At 38.1% G+C, this 21,660-nt stretch overlaps 1 long non-coding RNA gene across 2 annotated transcripts in view; it reads left to right on the forward strand.

The window, feature by feature from the left end:
• LOC139829014 (uncharacterized) overlaps positions 1-21,660 on the forward strand; it is a 105,265-nt gene that overhangs the window by 79,326 nt on the left and 4,279 nt on the right. For both annotated transcript variants that reach the window (XR_011741170.1, XR_011741171.1), the window contains exon 2: positions 18,307-18,398. This is a non-coding gene — a long non-coding RNA (uncharacterized lncRNA). The remainder of the gene's footprint in view (positions 1-18,306; positions 18,399-21,660) is intronic.

The following is a 21,660-nucleotide window of genomic DNA, read 5'->3' on the forward strand; positions in this document are numbered from 1 at the left end:
GGGATATAATTTTTCTATAAACACATCAGAGAAATAAAGAAGTGGAAAAAAAAGAGAGTTACTTAAATTAGTAAACAGTACTGGCACGTGAACAAATGGGATAAACTGACAGTGAATAAATCTAAGTTAGAAATTAGAAGAAGATTTCTAGTCAGTGGAGAACTGACACTCTTGAATAACCTTCCATTAGGGACAGTTAAGGCAAATAACGAAACTAGTTTTGACTTTGAATTCAATGCTTTTATAAAGGGGATTATATAATGTAGTTGCATAGAGGAAGCCTGGGGTAACTGACCTTGAAAGTTCTGTTCAGTTTTATGCTACATTATTACTTCTAATTATTGTGTGGCACTAACCTTCAGCAGGATCTTTTTCAGTTTTCATGTCTGTCTTACCCAAACCTCAAATATTTTGGTTGAAATTTTGCATTTCTGGCATGCGAATTAGCACTTTTTCCCTCTTAAAAATTCTTTAGAGTGAAATTGTCCAGACACGTTACAGAAAAACTTCTTGTTCTGCTCACGCATTATAGATCAGTTTGATGGAAAAGATTTAGTATTTCCATCTCTGGAGAATGGCAATGAAACTTGGCAGGGTGACTCTCTTTGTGCAATTCGCTGTCCTCTAGAAAATTTGCCCCGCTTTTCATCCAGTTTGTAAGATTCTGAGGAAATAAAAAAAATCAATCAAACAGAAAAACCAGACAGTTCAGGCATGGTCAGCAAAAATTTGCTGGAGTTTCGTAGCCAAGTTTCCAGATAGTGCATGCACCGACTATGTGCCAGCTTTTGTATGTATAACCAAATTGCCTATGTGCTATGACAGAGTGTGAGCCTTTTTGTGTCTGGGGTAGGAGGGACTGAGCTAGACTTCTGCTGCAACTTACTAGTACTCCTCTTTTCTGAGAGCTGCTGTGATGCCAGAACTGAAAGCAGAGATAATTTTCTTGTTGCTTAATTCTTTCCAGCTGGTGTTCATGCTGTGTAGAGGACAATGAGGAATGGACACCGTTGATTTTGACATTTCTTAAAATTTTGTCATGGAACCATCAGGAGTGAGCCAGGGAGGGACCTCAGGAGATTATCTGGTCCTCATCTGTGCTGGGACAGGATTAGACACGGTCTGGACAAAGCTTACCTGTGCTTCTTTCTCTTTACAGTCTCTGGTGCCACAGGTTCCTAAGTGGGCTATTCTAGCATTCAGCTATATTCAATTTCCTTAAATGTTTCTTCATGTCTACCCCAAATCTTGTTAGCCTAAGTGGACGTGTAAAATAGTTTGTCTTTCACCTTTACTTCTAGTTTGGTATTTTTGAAGGCTGCTACCATTTCTTTCTTTCCCCTCTTGAGACTGAGCAAATTTAAGCCCTCAATATTTCCACACTGGTGGAAAGGGAACCCTTTCTATTTGATGCAAACCTTTCTTGGATTACAGTACTAAAGGGCAGACCCCAATCCTCCAGTTGGTACTTGATGCTGGGAAGCATCAGACGCTCTACAGATCATCATACCACTAGGACATTTTCCTTTTTTCCCCCTCCAATATCCTAACATTGTTGATTCAAGTTTAATCTGTCACTAACTGTATCTCCTACATCATCTTCCTACCTGATCTGCTCTTATTACACACAGGAATACTGATGAGTGAATCAAAGGAGAGATAATTTCAAAATCCTTGATTAGTAGTATATGGCTATCATTTCCACTTCTTTTTTGAAAAGATGGATGGGATGAAAAACTATTTATTTCCTGTGACTCGACAAAGAGAGGAAAAAAAATCAAAGGTAGGGTAATAAATACCTCTATTCCTGCAAACTGTGTGGTGACCATAAAAACAAACAAACAAACAAATCTCAGAAACTTTTCATTTGAAGTTGGCCTGTACAATATTGCATTGTGCAAACTTATTAGCAGCTTGACCACACATCTCAATGAGACCAATCTATCCTTGAATTAGCACTTCTATCTCTTCCATATCCCTGGGCAAAACCAATGTTCTGGAGTTAAGATTTTGTACTTAACTATAAGATAGTTGAGTGGATTTTGCTTTAATAAGATTAAACATTCATTTATCTGATCCGGGTAATGTGGGCAGCACACAGACAAAAAAATAAAAACACTGTAGGGAAAAGGGTAGGTTGGAGTTAAGGAATTAGTAAACAGACATGGAGGTCAACCTTTTGGTATTATTGCTGTATATTCATCTCTGTCTCAAACATGTTGCTATTTGTGAAAAAGATCAGTTTGCAGATGCCATCTACCAAGGGCAATAAAATACAAAAAAGTGTTGCTCAGCAGCACAATGAAAAACTACAGTGCAGCGTTTATTGCTTCATTGTAAGACAAACTTTATTTGTCTTGACAACAATTACAGTAATCAAGTTTATGTAATTTGTGAGAGTTCTTGTCTTTCAGGTTTTTTTCAATCAGTAGATGAATGAAATAGCACAGAATATTTTGCACAGGCTTTCAGTGTAAACAGGTGTGTTGGACTAAAATTAAAATACATATTGACAACAAAAAAAATAGACCTCTAGGAAAGAGGTTTATTCCTTGTCTATCTATGAAGGAACATTGTGGAAAATCCCATTGCTAGGAGTTGTCACAGCACTACAAAAATGAGGCATACGGCATTATTTTGCACTGGGCAGGAGATGGCCTTCATGACTGAGCTGATTTCCAATTCCTTAATTTTATCACTCCTTTCTCTGCCTCCTGTTAGCATGGCCCTTTCACATACTTCTCCCATAGAACAAATACCTCCAAGACAAACTGGCCTCATGAAGACCAATGGCCAACCTCATCAGATTCTCCTTTGTGTTTCGGATGAAGGCCACAGGTTCCCGAGGATTATATGGCAACAGCAGAATTAGCAGAACAATGAGCAAGTTTGAGATCAGATGCTTCCTCTCTTGTTTCCAAAGCAAACAGTTCCAGGAAGCATGCTGTTCCCTGTGTTAGAGCTCTGTAGAAAGACCTTATTACGCTAAGTATACTACAGGAGATACAGATGCAGATCAATATGTGGTTAAGTGTTTTAGCCTTACTTTTATTATGTTTGACAGCGATGACAACACTGGATATATGTCACATATAAGATGACTAATGTGTGTACATGTGTGAACCCCTTGCACAAACAGGTTTTCCCATAAACTTAGAGAAAAGTAAGCTCCCTGAGAGCAGATCAGAGCATGGATTGAATCTAAAAAAACCTCCCGAAAACAAAATAAAGAATCAAACAAACCCCAAACTAATTTCAGGTCTTATGAGAAGCTGCAATGGCATCAATGTCTGGAAACATCTACCACAAGTGGTTTCAATCCAGAATGATTTCCAGGAAATACTTGCCTTGAGTTGTGCTACAAAATGTGTCATCAGGATGTTGTCTGTGTTCCTGACTCAAAGTTGGGGGGAGGACAAAGAACACTGCAAGGCAATGTGAGCAAGTATGGAAATGAAAAAAGAACTTTTGGTGTGAGTTGACGATTTTCTCTTGGATGAAGATTCCCTCCAGCACACCAGAAGTGAACCAACCAACATAAGTTATTTTTCTGTAGATAGCTCAGTCTCTGTAGTAGGCCAGCAGCCAGATGAGGGGTTTTTAAGGAGAGTTATGATGGTTATAAAGAGTGAAAAAATTTGCAAACACTGATAATAATACTCCTACACAGGAAGGTTTGAGCCAGTCACACTACTCCCCCCCTTTTCCAGTGAGATTCAGAGTTACATAGGAACAGGAGATTGTTTTGGCTGGGATTAGATAGCACAGATGGTACCAAAATGTGTAACACCTACCACCAGTTCTTTAGTTTTGTATCATCTGCACAACAGTTCTTCTTGGCCTTTTAACAGTTCATTGAATGGAGGAAAAAAAAAGACATGGGACAATTGCTGGAAATGTGCAGCAAGTACAATTTTATTTTATCTTTGAGGAATCCATACAGGACCATGTAGATATGCTCCTATAAAATCTTGCATATATCTTCTGTGAGATGGTGTGAAACTTCACTTGGCTCTTCTCTTTCAAGAATCTCCAAAACTTGGCAAGTAAATCTCACAACACATTTGAGAATTACATTAGTAATCATTTCGCAGATACATACAACTTAGTACAGGAATTTTAACCAGTTTTCCCAGAATCACCAAAGGCGTTTGTAGCATGGGTGGCTCTTATCTCCATGGAGCTTCTCAGGAATCCCACGGACTTTTGTTTTCTACCCTGACATAAATAGCAACTCTTTGATTTTCTTGTCTGACTTTGTAGGTCTTCTACGTGACATATAATAAAACTGTCTCTTCCTGTCCTAATTTTGCAGATAAATGCTATTGTAGCAATTCATGTATAGCTTGTGATCCCAGGAATATTTCACTGCCAATTCTAATATCGTACTTTATTCAATTCCTCTAGTTGTTACCTTTCTTTACAGAAGATACTAAATTTCTGTGCTTTTAATAGGTTTTTCCATGGGTCCAAATGAAAGAGATTAGAAAGTATACTCCTTTCTTAGAGAGAAATCGAAACATTTCTAAATAAAGACACTGAGGTGATACTGTGATGATCGTATGAGAAATAACAAGAATTCCAGGTTGAGATTTTCCAGGTTGCTTATTTGATTTAATTGCAGCAGGTACTTGACACCCCTAGATAGCTTTGAAATATTCATCGTAATGTTATTTAACAAATAGGCTGAAAGCATGGAGCCTTCCCTGAGAACTAACTAGGAAGAGCTGATGGCATAACTCCTCTGTCGTTGGAATACTTAGCCACACGATTTCAAATCTTTTGAGATTTGTTTTCTCTAACTAATGAGAGACCTTTAACTAGACAGAGTCAAGGAAGACACTGGTTCTCCAGATTACATGGAGAACTATCTGCGTTAGGACTTCTGAGATGGTTAATGCTTGGGGAAGGATTACTCTAACCACAGTTACAGTGAGCTCCCTATGGATATACACAATGAGCAACACGGATGTCATTGCATTGATGTCAGCTTAACTCCAGGGCAGAAGGACATGAGCTGTTGGCTCATCCTTGCGGGTGCTTTTGAAGAACTTAAGTTTAGGATAATGATGAAACTTGAGTTGGTGAATTAGGTCTGAAAATGCATCTGTGCAAAAGTACACAATTTTCAATGTCTGAGGCATGTGAGGCAAATGCAAGGTATAATTCAAAGTCATTATACCACTCACTCTAAATATTGTTTTCATAAAGCCAGCCTACTCATATACTCAGATAACCCATCCTATTATTCTGGCAACTATAGGACTACTGAATCACAAGTACTTGAACCTGAGGGATTAGAGGTTTTGCTCTTTAAATAGCATAGGTGCTGGTCTAACCACATTTTCAGACATCTTTGGAGAAAGAGAATTGATTTATTTTTTTTTTTCTTAAACAAAAAATCAGTCAGGGCCCAAAATTAGACATAAGCGAGCCTCCTCCTTTTGTAATTGTGTTTTTGAAAATCAGACACGTAAAATCTTTTGTAGCTGTGGACTCGAAACTCTCTTTTGTGGCAACACTGGTGCACTGTAATTGGTTGAGTACTGCTATCCAGCCTGAGAGGGTGACCTTTCACACTCTGCCCTAAAAGAACACTATAGAAAGAGAGGTGGCGTAATCTGGGTTAAAGGCTTCTTACTAACATGTTGAGAGCTTGTTTCACACACACACAAACAGTTGCACGAAAGCCCCAGTCTGATGATAACGTAGCACTTTAGCATGGTGCTCTTGAGACAGCCCTCTTCTGAGAGAATAAAGACGGGCCCCTTAGTTGAAATGCAGGACTGAAGCTCTTCATAACCACTGGGCAACTGTTACGAGGGAAAAAGAAAGTTAAAAGAGATGAGAACAAAAGGGGCTATCCTTGTTACATGGCTCTGGTTCTAGACCTGAAAAACTCCTCTCCCCTAATCTTTTTATTATTTTCCTCTGTATAGCCCCAGGTTTCGACAGTGAAATCTCTTGTCTTTCTGAGCAAGCATATTCACTGGTGTTTAAGAAATTCCCGTGGACCTGCTTTTTTTATGATCTCTTCGTACACAAAGAAGGAAGGTGAACATCTTTGCTTATTTGGTTATGAAAAGAATGGGTTATTTCTAAGATTAGGCAATTATAGCCAAGATGTAACTTAAACAGTATAAAGACTCTAAAAAAGTACTGTGCTGTTACATTTACCACATAGGAACAGGTAACATGTGCTTGCTTAGGTTGTGTGCAGACTTGAGACTTTAATGTTTGACTTCAGAGGGACTGAAATCACAGCCAGTTATTCCGAGTCACTGGCATGGGTGAAGGTCCTGGGTGTCGTGAATGCCACATGGTCCCTTAGGTTACCGAGCCACCTCAGGCCTAACTACATGTCCTTGGCTGGTGGGTTGTAGGAACGCCTACTTGCGTCTCTGTAGTCCCCTCACCTCTTTGTCTTTTAATGCTTACTTCAACATTGATTAATATAATATGTCAGTCTTATGCAGCTTATCATTTTACATTTAATTTCCCCCCCTAATTCCTTTTTTAGTATTTCTTTTCCATGTGCCTCAGTTTTCTTCCTTACAAATTCCCATGTATTCAACAGTTAGTGTTTCTGTTAGCTAAATTATCTTTGTGTCCTCTGCAGCCAAGTTAAACTTTGTTAGCTGTGACAGTGTTTCTGACTCATTTCCAGTCTTCTTAATTACCATTTTGATACTTTTTACTTCAAAAACTTTCAGAACGGCAACTAAATTTGAAGATTGCAACCACCAGATGATTTTTACCCCAACAGTGTACCCCAACAGGCTGGTGCACCAGTCCTGAAGAAGACCGAGAAAACAACTAGCCACTCAGTCACAAAATCTGCTTCTGAACAAAGTTAATTTAACATTATTGAAGATTAGTTTCTTGTGGGTTAAAATTTATCCTATTTGCCTTTGGAAACTGAGGTTCAAGTTCCACGAATTTACAGGAAAGAATATATTTGGTGAGCTCCTCATAGCGTATGGTGAGGATATTTTGTCATGGCCCAAAATCACTGCACAATACAGGATGATTGGCAGCTGCTTCCTAAGAGAAGCCCGTGGATGTGGTTGGAAAGGTTGCAGCTGCTTGTGATGGAAAGCCTTTGGCAGTCAGTGATGGGGACTTGCCCAGAATGTCCCTTTGAACCATGCAGAGCACTGGTTGGCTTTCTAGATCCCTCACTTTGGGGTTCACCCAATTCTTTGCCTCACACCTACAATTTGGGAAATAAATTGCTTTACTCCTGACAGACAAGCTAGTTTTCATACAGGGGTAATTGAGTATCTAAAATGTATTTACAGATACATCTGAGCAAAATGATTGCAGGAGGACTGCATAGAGAAATACTCATTAAAAAAGAAAAAAAAGAAAAGGGAAACTGCACTTTTTATTTCTAAACATTTCTACCAGGAAATGTTACAAAATTTAGGGAAATGAGCCACAGCTGACATGCCTGACAAACAACTCTCATGGAATCTATAAAGTGAGTTTATTTGTGCCATCTTTTACAGGAAGGGCTGTGCGTGAGTTTTGTAGCATTGCCACTGGGGTTGCTGAAACACCCGGCTGGTGATCAACATTTTGGATGCTCATGAATAACCAGAATATGAGCACCTTAAGCACAAATTCAACAAAGGTTTTTTCAAGTTCATCATCACATATGAGATTGCATCATTCATAGTGGCATTTATAGCCATCAGTACTATACAACCCATGGTAACAGATGACATTGCATGCTGAAAGAGGCCGTGAAAGGTCTTTCATACTGTTTCCTGCTCCTAATGACAGCTTTTACTGCCAGTTAGGACAGAATCCAAACACATGAAGTCATGATGGCTGTAGGTGTTGATTTGGATATGAAATGCATAACCTGGCTTAGGCAGCACTGATTAACAGACAAATTTTTCAGTGCACGTGTTATATGCACAGTGCTAGAGAAAACTATAGTCAAAGGGACAGAGAGAATGGGCATGAGATAGGATACTACCCTGATAGCAAACAGTTTGATGTACAGAACTATTTCGTATTAAAAATTTGTTTGGACACCTATGCTCATAATCGTTTGGACATCATGCCCTTAGAGTTTATTCCAATTGACAAGAAAAGAATATTCATGTCTATGGGTCCAACTAGTAGGTTTCTCAGCTGGAAGCAAGTGACATTCAAATCTCTTCGTTTACGTGTTTTTATTTGTGCGTGTGTATTCTGCACGTGTATTTTCATGTTTAGCCCAAAATTCCACGTCTATAGAAAGCTCATGAATATTTTATAGCTTTTATTCATGAATTTATTAATGAGTTTTATAAATAGTGATAATCTGAAAAAATAATATGTCTGAAAGGCAATACCACTTTACCTATGAATGACCTCTTTCTCTTTTTGTTTCCCCTAGTTTGGATATGTTTTGCCAAACAGCCTGTGAAAGAGTTTACTGGTTTACTCACTTTTACTAAACTTGAGGCATTAATGGTACATAAATGAATGTATATGTATGCATACTACGTATAGTTACATCTTTTCCAGCCTCTAGCTAACAAGTGGCCATTAAATGTATGGAAACACGATCTCTGCCAGGCAAATCTGTTGGTCAGTGCAAAATTCAGGCCATGCCATGCTGGATGGATCCTGGATTGCCTGTGGGTTTGCTGCACCCCAGGCTCAGCCTGGCATCAACAGCTCATGGCTGGGCGGTCTCACATGTCTTTTTGGAGTATAACGTCCATGTGTGTTTACGCACGCGCGTGTGTGCAATAAGTAATATAGGGTAATCCCCTCCTGATGACAGAAGCATCAAGTGGTTACAAGTAGCAGACCTGTTTTCAGATGCCTGAGGTAACTGTCTATAAGGTACAAGGTAAAGAAATAATTCATTACACGTACTGGTTAAAATGAGGGAAATGACATAGCATGCTTTCATTGAAAGTGCTTTGATTCATCATGAGGCAGGGTTTTTGGTGAAAGAAGTGTCAAGACACAGAGTATTTTGCTGCAGTCAAAGGTTGAATTTCAGTAATCACCCGGTGCAATTTTACCCGTATCAGATGTTCACAGCTACAATGCATAAAGGGGGAGGAAAAGAAGTGAAAGATGGAAACAGAGAGAGAAAACATCCCATAAATTCTGAACATGCAGTCTTGCTGAGTAACCACATTCATAACTGGGTAGGAGTGATTTGTTCTGACAACACAAGACTACTAATTTTGCTGAATTAACAGCACTACTAGTAGTGGGTGGAAGGGAAGAGGGGGAAAAAGAAAAGAGATTTGTCATGGACTTTCTCAGGATTGTTAATAACCAGGTGATATAAATGGTACATGGTTTACAGTATCACGAAAAGTTTGGTTACATCCTTCTGGTGTGCTGCTAAAGTAACTAAATATCCAGAGCTACACACTTAACAGGAGGCATATTTATATTTTAAAATTAAAACAGGCTTACACTTACTAGTGAAAGGAAAAAAATTAGAAGATTGACTTTGATTCCTTCTGCACTCTATTGAAAGGAGCATTTCAGTAGGGGTCTTTAAATTACTGTAAAGTTGTTTTTTCTAGTCCTCGCATTTGGAAAGACATGCATCTGAGATTATTCTCTATTGCAAAGATTAATATTTTCAGTGCAAACTTTGGAATCCACTTGGACAACCTGGAGCTTCCAGTTGCTGTTTATTCTAGTTAGAAAATCCCAGTGCCATTCTTTCAAAATTAATAAAAAAAGCTCTATTGAGTTAATTCTGTGGAATTATGTTAATAAGCACAATTTGCACTGTGCAGGTTTACTTTGTGGTTTGTGGTGATTTTGTAGAGGTTTGATGAGCAAATCCAAATGTGGTGACAGCAAAACCTTTCCAAAGCACAGGCTTTACTGCTCTAAGCACAGAATTTCCTTTTGTGGTCATATGTGACGTATTTTTTGGATAACAAATGCCTGTAATAAGGTTTCTTAGGTTGGCTCAAAGGGCGTGTGCCTCTGTTTTTAATGGCTGCCTTTGGAGGAGTTTCGGTTACGTATATTTTCTTAGAATTTGAGCACTTCTTAGAGACAGCATTTAATGAGCTTGAGATTGATCCAGAGAAGTTTTGCTCACTCACTGCTTCAGACCACGAGCGCTGACAATATTCCTCTGCATTATCTTGCCTTGCCATTAGGACACGGTTTGATCCAACAGAGATAGGTAAAGGGGATTTAGCTCCAGGTGACTTGATACCCCATTGTATGTGCAGTTAAGAGCAATTTTAAACTTCTCTAATATTTCCTGGTCATTATCAGAAGTCCCTAAAAAGGTTGGAAGGAGCTGGAAATGCTTTGCTGTCCCCCAGGACGGCAGCACAGTGGGAGCACAGCCGCCTCTGCTTGGGCGTTGTGCACCAGGAGCATATGTACAGCAGAAGTTTTCCAACTTCATATTTCATAATTTCATCCTCTTCAAATCTAAACTGGTGAAAGAAGAAATATCCCCCTTGTGACAGTCTGGATCATCTAAACTGATTCTATTTTTGTGGTGGAAGGGAGGGCAGAGGAAGGAACCACATTTGCTATAGAAATTGGTTTCTATTCCTACATAATAAAAAAAAAAAGCAGATGAGGTACTGATTAAAAAAAACCCCAAAAAACCAAAAAAACAAACCTGAAAGAGGAACCAACATGTTGCCAAATGCAAATGTATTGAAAAACCCCAACAAAAAGCCCAACCACCGAAAAAACACGCCTTTTGTAAGGCACTCTTTGTCACAAATCAGTAAAAGTTGATTCCTGTAATGAATTAGAATATTCCAAAAGCTTAAAGCCTCTATCACAGTTGACCTTTAAGGCATGTAGCAGCAAAGAAGTTAATACACTTTGCACATGTTGCAGAGCAACAGGTGGTAGAAAAACCCATGCGGGCTCCTCGCATTCCTTACTTTTCAAACTGGTGGCCCCTGGTATTCTGGGATTTACACTACCTCCCCCAGGCTCTGACTGACAAGCTAATCGGTGTGCTGGGAAGCCCTGAGCTATTGATTCCACTGTAACAGAACACCTCCCCGTCAATGAAACTGCAATGAAATGCTTCAACAACGAAGAAAGGGAGGCATTAGGCTGTTGAGCAACTGGAAGAAATTTGCTTGTAGGTAGTGCGGCAGAAATGAAAAGGCTCTCGGGGGCACAAGCTTGAAAAGCCAGGTTATTAAAAAAGCCACAAAGCTGGAGTCTGGCTGAGTGGAGAAAAATAGTTATGGCTCAGTTAGGCGTATCTAAAAGGAGGAGGGAGGGAAACGCAGCTTTCAAAATTGCGTTAATCCCCCATGTACTTAATTTCTTTTCTTTTATGGAAGCTTGTAGTATAGCAACAAGTACTCAAGCAGTTAATAATTTTAAACAGTTTAGCTTTCCGTAGGCAATATATCTTTAGCCTTAATTAAAATTTTATTTTAGTTGGGGGAAAATATTAAAATGACATTCTGATCATCTTCTAAGATGGAAAATATATGATAATATAAATATTTTATTAGATAAACTATTATTGAACAGCTGGTGCAAAATCTTAGCCACTGATTAAGTGGGTTTGTTTGAAATGCAGGTCACTATTTCTTAATAATGGCCCAACAGCTTCCCACTTCTAGTAATGACCACTGGCACACCACCTGCAAACACAAAGGTCCCAATATCTTGTACCAGAATCCTGTGGATACCTGCAGTGCCAGCCATGTGGATGGTGCCCCTTTTGGGGTAAAAAATTCATGCTTATGCAGACAGATTAATTTTTCAATGACAATAAAATGGCTGACATAGTACATAAAGTGAAAACTGCCAAAAGTGACCTTTTTTGAAATTTCCCATCCAATCAGTTATGGGCTGTTGTAGGTTAAAGAATTTTGCCTTGAACAAGCAGCAGAGATAGCTTTTCTGCACACTGGGTTTTTTTTTGGTGGTGGTGGTACCATCTATCTGAGTCTATATACGAATATAAATATATATAGGGGTTCCTGTAATGGAGTGCTCTGTGTATAGAGAGGGTGGTAGAAACTGGATGCTAATGGCTGAGGAGTCCTGGTAAGAAGGAGAACATCCATGAGTTGAAAAGGGAGTCAAGGAGGCAGAGAAAGTATCAAAAGAAAAGAATCCTAAAAACTTAAAATCACAGAAACCCAACTCCTACCCATACTGAAACCAATCAGAATATTGACTTTGATTTCAATTTGAGCAGACTGGAAAAAAAAATATCCTGATTTTATTAAATATATGATGAATGACATATGCACAAATAATGGGTCATTCCTAAAGCTGACCCGTATCTGTTTGCCTTAATTCTGTTCTTGTCCTTGGATGAAATTCCTCTGAGGTTGACGGACATTCACTGAAAACTTGGATTTGTGTCAGCAACATTAATTAAGCTGAATCCAGAAATATGCAGCTCAACACAGAGCAGTTCTGTTTTACATTTGTGCAGTCTGGGCCAAACTCTCACGGACTTTCCACTCATCAAAATGAAATGCTCCTGCCATGAAATGTATATGAGCAATATACTGCTCAGCCGAATAGCAGGCCAACAGCTGTAGACCTAACTAATAAATTCCCTGAATACCATGTTATCAATGTCTGAGATGTTCTTCTAACCCCAGATATTCCTACTAGTATTTTTTTAGATTCATTTGTCTTGGTCTGATGTTTAAATTTTAGAAACTTAAGTGGTGATCTGATGATGTGATAAAAACACTGAAGAACACAGTGGGTCCATTTTTAAAGTGAGAATTTTGCAAACTTTTGCAGCATATTTATTTTATGTTGGGAATGTTACCTAATAGAAAAAGCAATTCTGAGCTCTTTTATTTCACCAATTAGACACTAGTGTCTCACAAGTAATATACCATTAAAATTTTTAGTTTTGTTTTTCCTTAAAGGTCTGTAAATTATGTTTTTTTCCTGATGTTCAAGAAATTGGAACATTAAAAGCTTTGAGTCTTTTTCCAGTCTATAAACTGTGCTCATGTAGACTCTAAAACTGGACAACACATCTCTCTTAGGTCTACCTACCAGTTACTGATACGGAATCTATTTTCTTTCTGTTACTTTGCTTTGCTATGAGTATATTTTACAGATTATTGTGAACAGAAGGGGTACAAGGTGAAGGCCTGGAAGTAGGGAGTTCTTTTCTAGTATTCAGAAAGAGAAATAAAAAGAAAGTAATTTCTTGAGATGATATAAGTCAGGAAGTTTAAAAATAACCAAAGATGGCTGGAACACCTTGGAGAAGGTAATCAGATCTGTTTATCCCAGATGATTGTTAATAACCCTGTAATTATCGACTATTATTAGTGAAAACGTAAAAGCAACTAATAGTTGGTTAAAAAAAGAGAAGGTAAAAACCTCGGAAATTTAATGCAAATGGGGTTGATTCCTCTTCAATCAATGGGCTTTTAAGCTTCCTCCAGGCTTTAGATTTGCAGAGAAGTCAGTACTGGCATGGCTTATAGCAGCTGTTAATGCAACACATGCCTGTCATTTGCTGTTGACAGGCATTAATAAAAACCTAATCTGAGGAAATTATGAAAAACCTACATATTATGAAATCTGGTTTATGTTTTGGCATGTGGCAAGCATTGGTCTAATACAAGGGAAACCATCACACATAAACTTTACTGCCATTGTTTCCACTGTAAAGGCAATTACTTTTTTTTTTTTTTTTATAAATATGTTTGATCCTTTAATTGCCTCGCTACTCAGACAGGCTTGCGTTGTGGTACCATGGGCGTTACTTTGAACCTTTCTTTTACAGAAGGAAGAATCCTGAGCAGGGTTACTGACTTCAGGTCAATAACAGGGAAATTAAACTCTGATATGTCGCTTTCCCAAATGCTGGATTCTCTGGCTTGTTTCCAGTAGTCCCATTGCCTTAGACCTGACATCTTTTTTAGAAACCTTTTTTTCTTCCCAGCTATTTATCCTCCTTCTCTTTGAGGAATGGAGCCTTTTCTACAACATAAGCAAGAAGAACCTATCACTGCCATAGATTAAGGTTTAGCTTTCTCTTTTTTTTTTTTTTTGTGAATTGCTTTTCTGGTGTTGATGATGATAATCCACATTTCATTGTGTGCAATTACATGTTCTTCTGTGCTTGCAGTTCCCTAAACTTCCCTGCCTCCCCATGTGTTAAACCTTATTTACTAGTTTAATCCCATACAACAGAAAACATGTGTTATCTCTTAAGACACCATAAAGTTCAGTTATACTTGTAATTCGGGGTGTGACAAATTCTTTCTTTCTTAGTTGCATTCTATCTCTCTCTTTCTCCTTCTCTATAGGATTTTTTGTGTGCATATTTGTAAACTCCACGATAAAGTGTTACAATTCTGATATATTTTTGTCATTGCCCAAAATGTTGTACTACTAAACTCTTTAAAATATCTAAACTGTGAATGCATAAGGGAACTCAGAAAAAAAAAAAAAAAGACACGAAAGTCAATCAATAATATGAGGTTGATAAAAGGGTTCAAACAATCCTGTAGATATTCGGGCTGGAATGTGAGTGCTAAGAAAAGTCTTTGGGTAAATTCAACACAGATTTGGCCTGCAGCTCTAAGCTGGCAATTCCAGTAGAAGAGGAGACCTCTACCCTGTGGTGAAGAGGTACAGAATAATGACTCTTTGAATTAGTTTCAAAATGTTGCTATGATGCAGATGGATTGCTCCTAGATGCCGAAGTGCAGTGCACCAACATAATAACATATTGTTAAGTCACACTGCCATTAAAGGATATAGTTATTAATCAAATTAAGTCAAAACACAAAGCAAGTACAAATTAGTATCAGATGACACATCTCGCTATGAGCAGAGGGGATGGAATGGAAGGAACCTGCCATTTTCAAAGAAAACAATCTTTCATTAAACTAAAACAGAAGGTGAGGGAATACCCTACTACATAGTAACTGGCAGCTGGTATGTGCTATCTGAACAGTACTTGTATTTAAATTCACATGACAGTCCTACAGCACTGCAATGTAATGAGTGTCTTCCAGAAGCTCGGGTTAAACTCTGAATAGTGTTTGGTTTTGGAGATGTGGAAAATGTCTACTAAGAAACACAAAAGTACTTGAAAATTAAGGGGTTTAATGTTTTATTATTTTTTTCTGTCTTCGTACATATCATGTCAGTGTAATTTTTTTAGTTCCAGAAGAAATGTTAATTCTCACTGAAAGATGGTTTGGTGTTGGGGGGATTTAAATTGCCATTTCATTAAATTCTGTAGAAACATGTCATTTGTGGGTTGTGAAACTGGTCCAAATATTGTGATTTTTGCATGTTTGTCTAGATAGCCTTTCACAAAGAGAGGTTCGCTAGTTTTGTCCAACTCTGATAGCTAATCACACATGAACACATGGATTTACCCATGGTTGCATGGACATGTGTGTGTTCCTAAGTACCACAACATTAGCTTCAGCTCTCCAAATTCTTCCAGTTACAGTTGAAATTCATGAGCAGTTTATTGAAAACAATGATACTTATAGAGCCTAAAGATAATGTAATGACATTCAGCAGTGTTGCAGGAAGCAGATTCTGCATTATGATGTGCAACGTTGCAGGAAATCTAGTTTCTTTATAGATTATCGGAAACAGATATAAAGCCTTCCACAGAGGAGGACAAAGAGCCCTTTTTCCTCTCTCTTTTTGAAGCCATTGTGTCTGCTTGGGCACTGGTTACATATTTATCACAGGATAATCTAACTTTAAATTTTTTCTATATTTTGTTTACAGTTAGGTTTGCATTTTTTGTAAGTGTTGGTTCGATTTGTAACATGGTAGGTGGTTTGCACGTTACCTGTCACCGTTCAAGTATGTTTACTTCATTAATGGTTCCTGAGTGTGAAAGTTTGTTTCCCTTCTGCTCTTGCTTCCTGAGTCTATGGTTTCCTCATCATCGTGACATTGCCAAGTGTGGTGCTAACATACTGCTTCTGCACGAGAGAATGTCATCACACAAGATTACAACCTTAAACAAAAGTCACAATAGCCAGGCCGTCAATCTCAGGTGAATTGCTTAAACAGTGCATGTTTGTATTAGCTCAAATGTTAATGTAGGCTGCTCTTTGCCATTATGTATGTGTTATGGGTGACAACACCCAGAGAATATATCTTTCAGAACTGGGCAAAGAATAAACATGAAAATGACTCAGCTCCTCACTAATAAATGCACTGAGATGCCACATAGTTTGTTATTAGTCTTCTTGTAGATATTACCCTATCAGATGAAGGAGAGAGCTACAGGAACTGAAAGCAGGGATACAGAAGAAATTCTGGAGAGGTATTTGTAGATGAAGATCACCATTCCACTGAGTTCAGTAGGACTAGTTGTGTTACTAAGAATGGCAAATCCTGTACATTTTAGTCACAGTTTTTAAGGGTATCTCAAGGATGTGTGGCTATGTATCATGATGAACAGAAACAAAGAACGGAGATGACATTTCTTGAAGGTTCTGCTTGAAATCTTAAAAAAATGCAACCCTAATAGGCCAAGCTAGCTCTAGTAATCACATTAGTGCTTTATGTTCTTCGAAGGTCAGGTCAATTTTTTGCTTATACTGTGGCTAAAATACAGTACAATGAGCAGGTCTAGAAAGACGTTTCGAGGGTACTATGTTGTATAACAGCAAAGATTTGGAAATCTGAAGAAATGAGTGGTAAAAGGCTCCCACCAGATATATGCAGGCTTTTGCAGGTAGAGCGGCTGCTGTGTTGTTTGCTTTAAAACAGACTAAAACCCAACACATGTGCTTCAATCTTTTCTCAATAGCAATAGGCTTAAAAATCACCTTAAATTATTTGCTCATTTGAGGCCTGAATGGGAGGGGAATGTAGCAATCATTCCAGGGTGTTAAAAACAAATCAACCATCAAGTAATTGGGTACAGCTTCCCTGAAGCAAGTAGAGTTGCACCTGTTTGGACCAGGGCTTCATCTGGTCTGCTGAAGGTGAGTTTGAGGCCCACCAACACCTTTCAGATGGATCTACCATAAGTCGGTAACTGATGATAACCACCTTCAACCCCAACAGCAAACAGTCCTCATTCCAGAAGAAGTGTTTGGAGCCACATGGGAATACTGGGAAATAAACTTAGTTTGAGAAAGAATGGGCTTTCCACAAATAACTGTGATTAATTCTGAATGTTCACTCCATCAGTGAGCAAGGTAATGCAGCCATCTTTTTCTGTTGTATCTATAGAGATATAGGGGAGATAATGGAAGCTTATACAAATTAATGAGATGTATGTATGTATTAATGAGATGAATGCATGTATGGTCACATATTAAGGTGATAATAGATTTGAAGAGCTGTTCCTGAGTGGGTCTAGATTAAGAAATTCTGATGATGAATCTTAGTTAAAAACCATTATCAAGATACAATCAGCTTTACACATTAAATATTCCAGCCTCAAAAAGAAAACAAAACAGAATCAAAGCTTCTAATCAGTTTATGATCCAGAGATTTTGCCAGCCAAACTTATTGGAAGAAATAATGTAAACAGAAAGATGCAAGCAAAGTCAGTTAAGTGGAATTTAAACTGTCAAGCTACAGTGTAGAACTCCATTACCATATCTCCTTGTGTTTTTTTTTTTTTTTTTTAATAGTATTCTCTGAAAAGCACTAGATGTAATAAAGTCAATTTAAAATTTGTTCTACCAATCTTTTGCATCTGTAATTTTCCCATTAAATGTAAATGCCCATGAGGCATGCTATTTGCATTACATTGCATTTGCAGTCTTTAAAACAAACTATAAATCCCCTCCTTGTTTCATGTGATTGATGCTGTGTGTATAAATACCACCATAAACCTCAAAGGGGGCTAACAGTGACAGTAAATTAAAGTTTTCAAGTCTGGCAGCATCTCAGCACTTCAGCCCTTGATCTTAAGCAGCGTTGTTAACCCCCGCCTCATTGCCCTCCTGAACTCACCTTTCCCCCCAGCCTTTTTTTTTTTCCTTCCCATTTTTCCCTATTCTGTCCCTACTCTGATTTCCTTGGGAAACACCTTTCCATCCACACAACCTGAACCAAGTCAGGAATATGCTGTTAATTAAAAAGAGACTGCAGCTGTTTGCCAGATAGGACCAGGTCTTAACTCTCCTGTCTTGGCATATCTGAGTTCAAGACTCTCAGACCATCTTGCCTATGTAAACAATAGTCAGCCACAGCTCTCTTGATTACCCAGCACCACTCCAATAATTAACTGGCTTTGGGGGTATTTATGTATTTATTCTTTCTTTCTCTCTCTTTTTTTTTTTTTTTTTACTCTCCCTTCTCTTTTCTGATTGCCTTTCTCTGATTCACTTTCAGCTCATATGCAGAAGAAAGAAATCAAGAACTGAGAGAAGCCTCCTTTAAGGTTGAGGAATGAATTGAGTCATTATTAAATTTCCAGTCAATAGGTAAGCCCACTCTATCAAGTTTTTTTTATAAAATCTACCTTGATTTGATTGTGTTGAATCTTGGCTCCAAGAGATATCAACTTCTCCTGTGACATCTGCCACTGTTTAAATAGAAGGAGACATGACTTATGTCAAAATTATCCAAGAGATTGGTCTGTGGGCCAAACAGTCTCATCATAGGTAAAGTGTAAGATAGGCAATGGGGTAATTTTAGCTTACCACCACTAAGGGCCTGGTTATCTAATTTTCACATCAGAACCAAACACTAGTAGCTCTCAGAACTCCATCCTGTAGTCAGGAAAAAAACCTTTGCTTTGTTTGGTTTTCTTAAGAAAGAAAAAATATTTCTGAGAGAATAGTGATGCTATCATACATCACACCTGTGGAGAGAGGGAATCCTTTTCAGATCAGGGAAATATTTCTTGGTAAGATTTTTAAAGATTATGTATGGTCAAAGATGGAAAAGGGAGGTAAAAAAAGGTGAAATCTGAAAGGAGATGAAACTAATTAGTTGTTTTAGGCTGCTAATCTCTACCAGAGATACTCTGAGAATCTGGAAGCAGGTAGAGTGTCCCAGATGGATGGTACTTGGGATGTGCATAGATCTCCAGGGGAGACAAAGCTGTGACAGCTCTCCTGTTGCTTTTCCCTCGCACCCTTCATGCACCAGGGTTTCTCCTCCTGGCTAGGAATGAGATTTTTATCCTCCCTACAGCTCTGCAAGTTGCTATCTTCTGTCAGCCTCTCTATGCTACAATCTTTAGAAGTCAGTGATGTCCAAAGTCTTCTTAAGCTTCTTTATGACATGGAGAGCATTACAATTCAAATGTTTTTCCTTCAGCATTTCTGAAAGGTGTCATTTTTTAGTAAAACTTAGGAAGGGGTATGATAATTTGTTTCCTAAAAATGACTGGGATACACACAAATACAAAAGGAAAGGAAATAAACTGAGAATTCTGTTGACAAATTTGAGTTCTGAAATTAATCAAGTGATGCCATTCAGACTGCATTCCCTTTGAAACAAATCTAACAACTACAGAGTGTGTAAGTCATTAGCATTTTTTCCTGAGAACAAGAATATTACGTGTGTCTTTGCTGAACATCCAGAATTGTATTCAACAGACTGCATCAAACTATGCAGAACAACAACTCAACAGGTGAATGCTGATGGCTGTTCAACTTCCTATAAAAAGTTTTCTCTTGGAATGCAGATACCCACAAGCCTGACAATAGCCAAAAACCCCCAAACTATTTAATCTTTTTGACAAAGACGTTTAGAGGCGCCTAGATCATGTACAGCCAAACCCAGGTATATTTGTGATTTTGACTGATATTGAGTAACGTTTCACTGAATCTTGTCAAGTTTGGATTTTATAATAAGCTATTTGGATTTTACAATAAGCTGCCAAGCCTGGCTGTCACAGCTTCATCTTGAGTGCCCTATCTTCTCAATATTTTCTTAGGACTGTTGTCTTAAGGCTGATGATTAACTCTTTTGGTTTCTCCATGCCTATGCTGTGAAGGAATTCCCATTAGCAGTCTCATCAGCTATGGGTACAAGGGATTTTGCACAAGCTTGAGCATGTGTGTAACACCCCAGCATGCAGTAATGGCAAGGAGCATGGGCACAGAAAGAGGGAACAGTCTGTGGGATATTTTACATATAATCCTTAAAAAGGATGCTGAAACGGAAATACTTTTTTTTTGACTCAGTCTGCATTTAAAAGAACTAAACTGCTGCTCAGATAATAAAAACTGTTTTAAACCTCACAGTTTTCATTCTGAAGCATTGTAACCCTTTATTTCATTCTGAAACATCTTAACCCTGTTTCTTAATCCTTACTTCCCATACTTGTGTCCTCTATTTGTTTTGCCTTTTCATGTTCCTTCGAGTTACTTGGACACCTTGTTCTTTCAAAATTATTAAAGCAATTTGACTGTAGTCAGCTACATGATGCTTTCAGCAGTGGAGTGGGGATGTGGTCCCTAATCTTATGAAGAAGTCGCTGAATGGCTCTTTTAAACATCCTTTGATTTCCTTATTAGAGGGAGTTCACTCAAAAGCAGAAGTTCAATGTATGTCTTGCAGGTCAGAGAAATAACTAAGGACATTCCTTCTCCTAGAAATGAATCTCTTGGGAGCTAAGTTTACTGCTATCGTATTAAAATTTACAAAGCAAAATGAATAAAACCTAATTTTGATAGTACTAATATATATACACACACACCTCTATATATTTTAAATACACTTAAATTTCATTAGCAATGATTGTTTAGAGAAACATCATTACATTCCTGGTCTTGGGAGCCTTCTCCAGGGTTGTGAACAATCAAAGATTTATTTGAGCTTTCTGCACACTGGGAAATGAAGACACAGAATCTCATTATCATGTCTATTAAAAGGCAGAATCTGGGGTACATCTAAGAAAAGATGTATTACTTTTTAAACTGCGCTGCAAACTGTGAAGTACTACAGGGACTTGAACTATTTAAAAATACTCTGGGCTTATGAGTAAGAAAAAATAGGGTCTCTTTCCCAAACAGTATAAAAATATCACACCATTAAGTTCTGCTGTTATTACAGTCTTGGAAATATGATCATATCTACTTTTCCTTGAAGCTGCTTGATCCCTGAGTTTCATGCTGGGGTCGAGGGACCATGGAGGGCTACTGGAGTGAGTTACTTAGGGGACAATGCAGTGGGGGGTATGAACAATGACCAGTTAAATTCTAGTTAACCCCAATTATAAACCTTCACCTTTGTTAATTAGATTAATTCATCAGCAGGCACTATGCTTACAGTGTGTTGGAGGTGTGCAATCCAACATTTTTACCATTTATTAAAAGTTAAAATATTTTATGTCATCAGTCTTTTGCACACAAATGGCCATGCAATATATTACTGTAAAGGTAAAATCGGGTTAAGTTTACCTATAAATTAAAAGTTAACATTTATTATCAGGATCCTCCTTAGAAGTGAAAAAGTTGCCTCGCAAGCATTTTCTGTAGTTATTAAAGATCTCCAAGCTATGAATCTGAGAGCTTAATTAAAAGCAACAGAGACATGTCCAAGGAAAGAAAGAAAAAAGGCTGCACATCAGTACAGGCAATTTTCTTACATTTCCAACATCTCATTCTTCCCTTGATTAATGTCCAAAATGTTGCTTGCATTGGTGCAATGTCTTAAAATTGTCCAGTCAGGTTCTGTTAAAGACCACAAGTGATAGTAGATGGGTTGCCTTCCAGAGCTGAAAGGTTAGTG

This window comes from Patagioenas fasciata, chromosome 12 (assembly GCF_037038585.1).
Source record: "Patagioenas fasciata isolate bPatFas1 chromosome 12, bPatFas1.hap1, whole genome shotgun sequence".
Lineage (NCBI taxonomy): Eukaryota > Metazoa > Chordata > Aves > Columbiformes > Columbidae > Patagioenas > Patagioenas fasciata.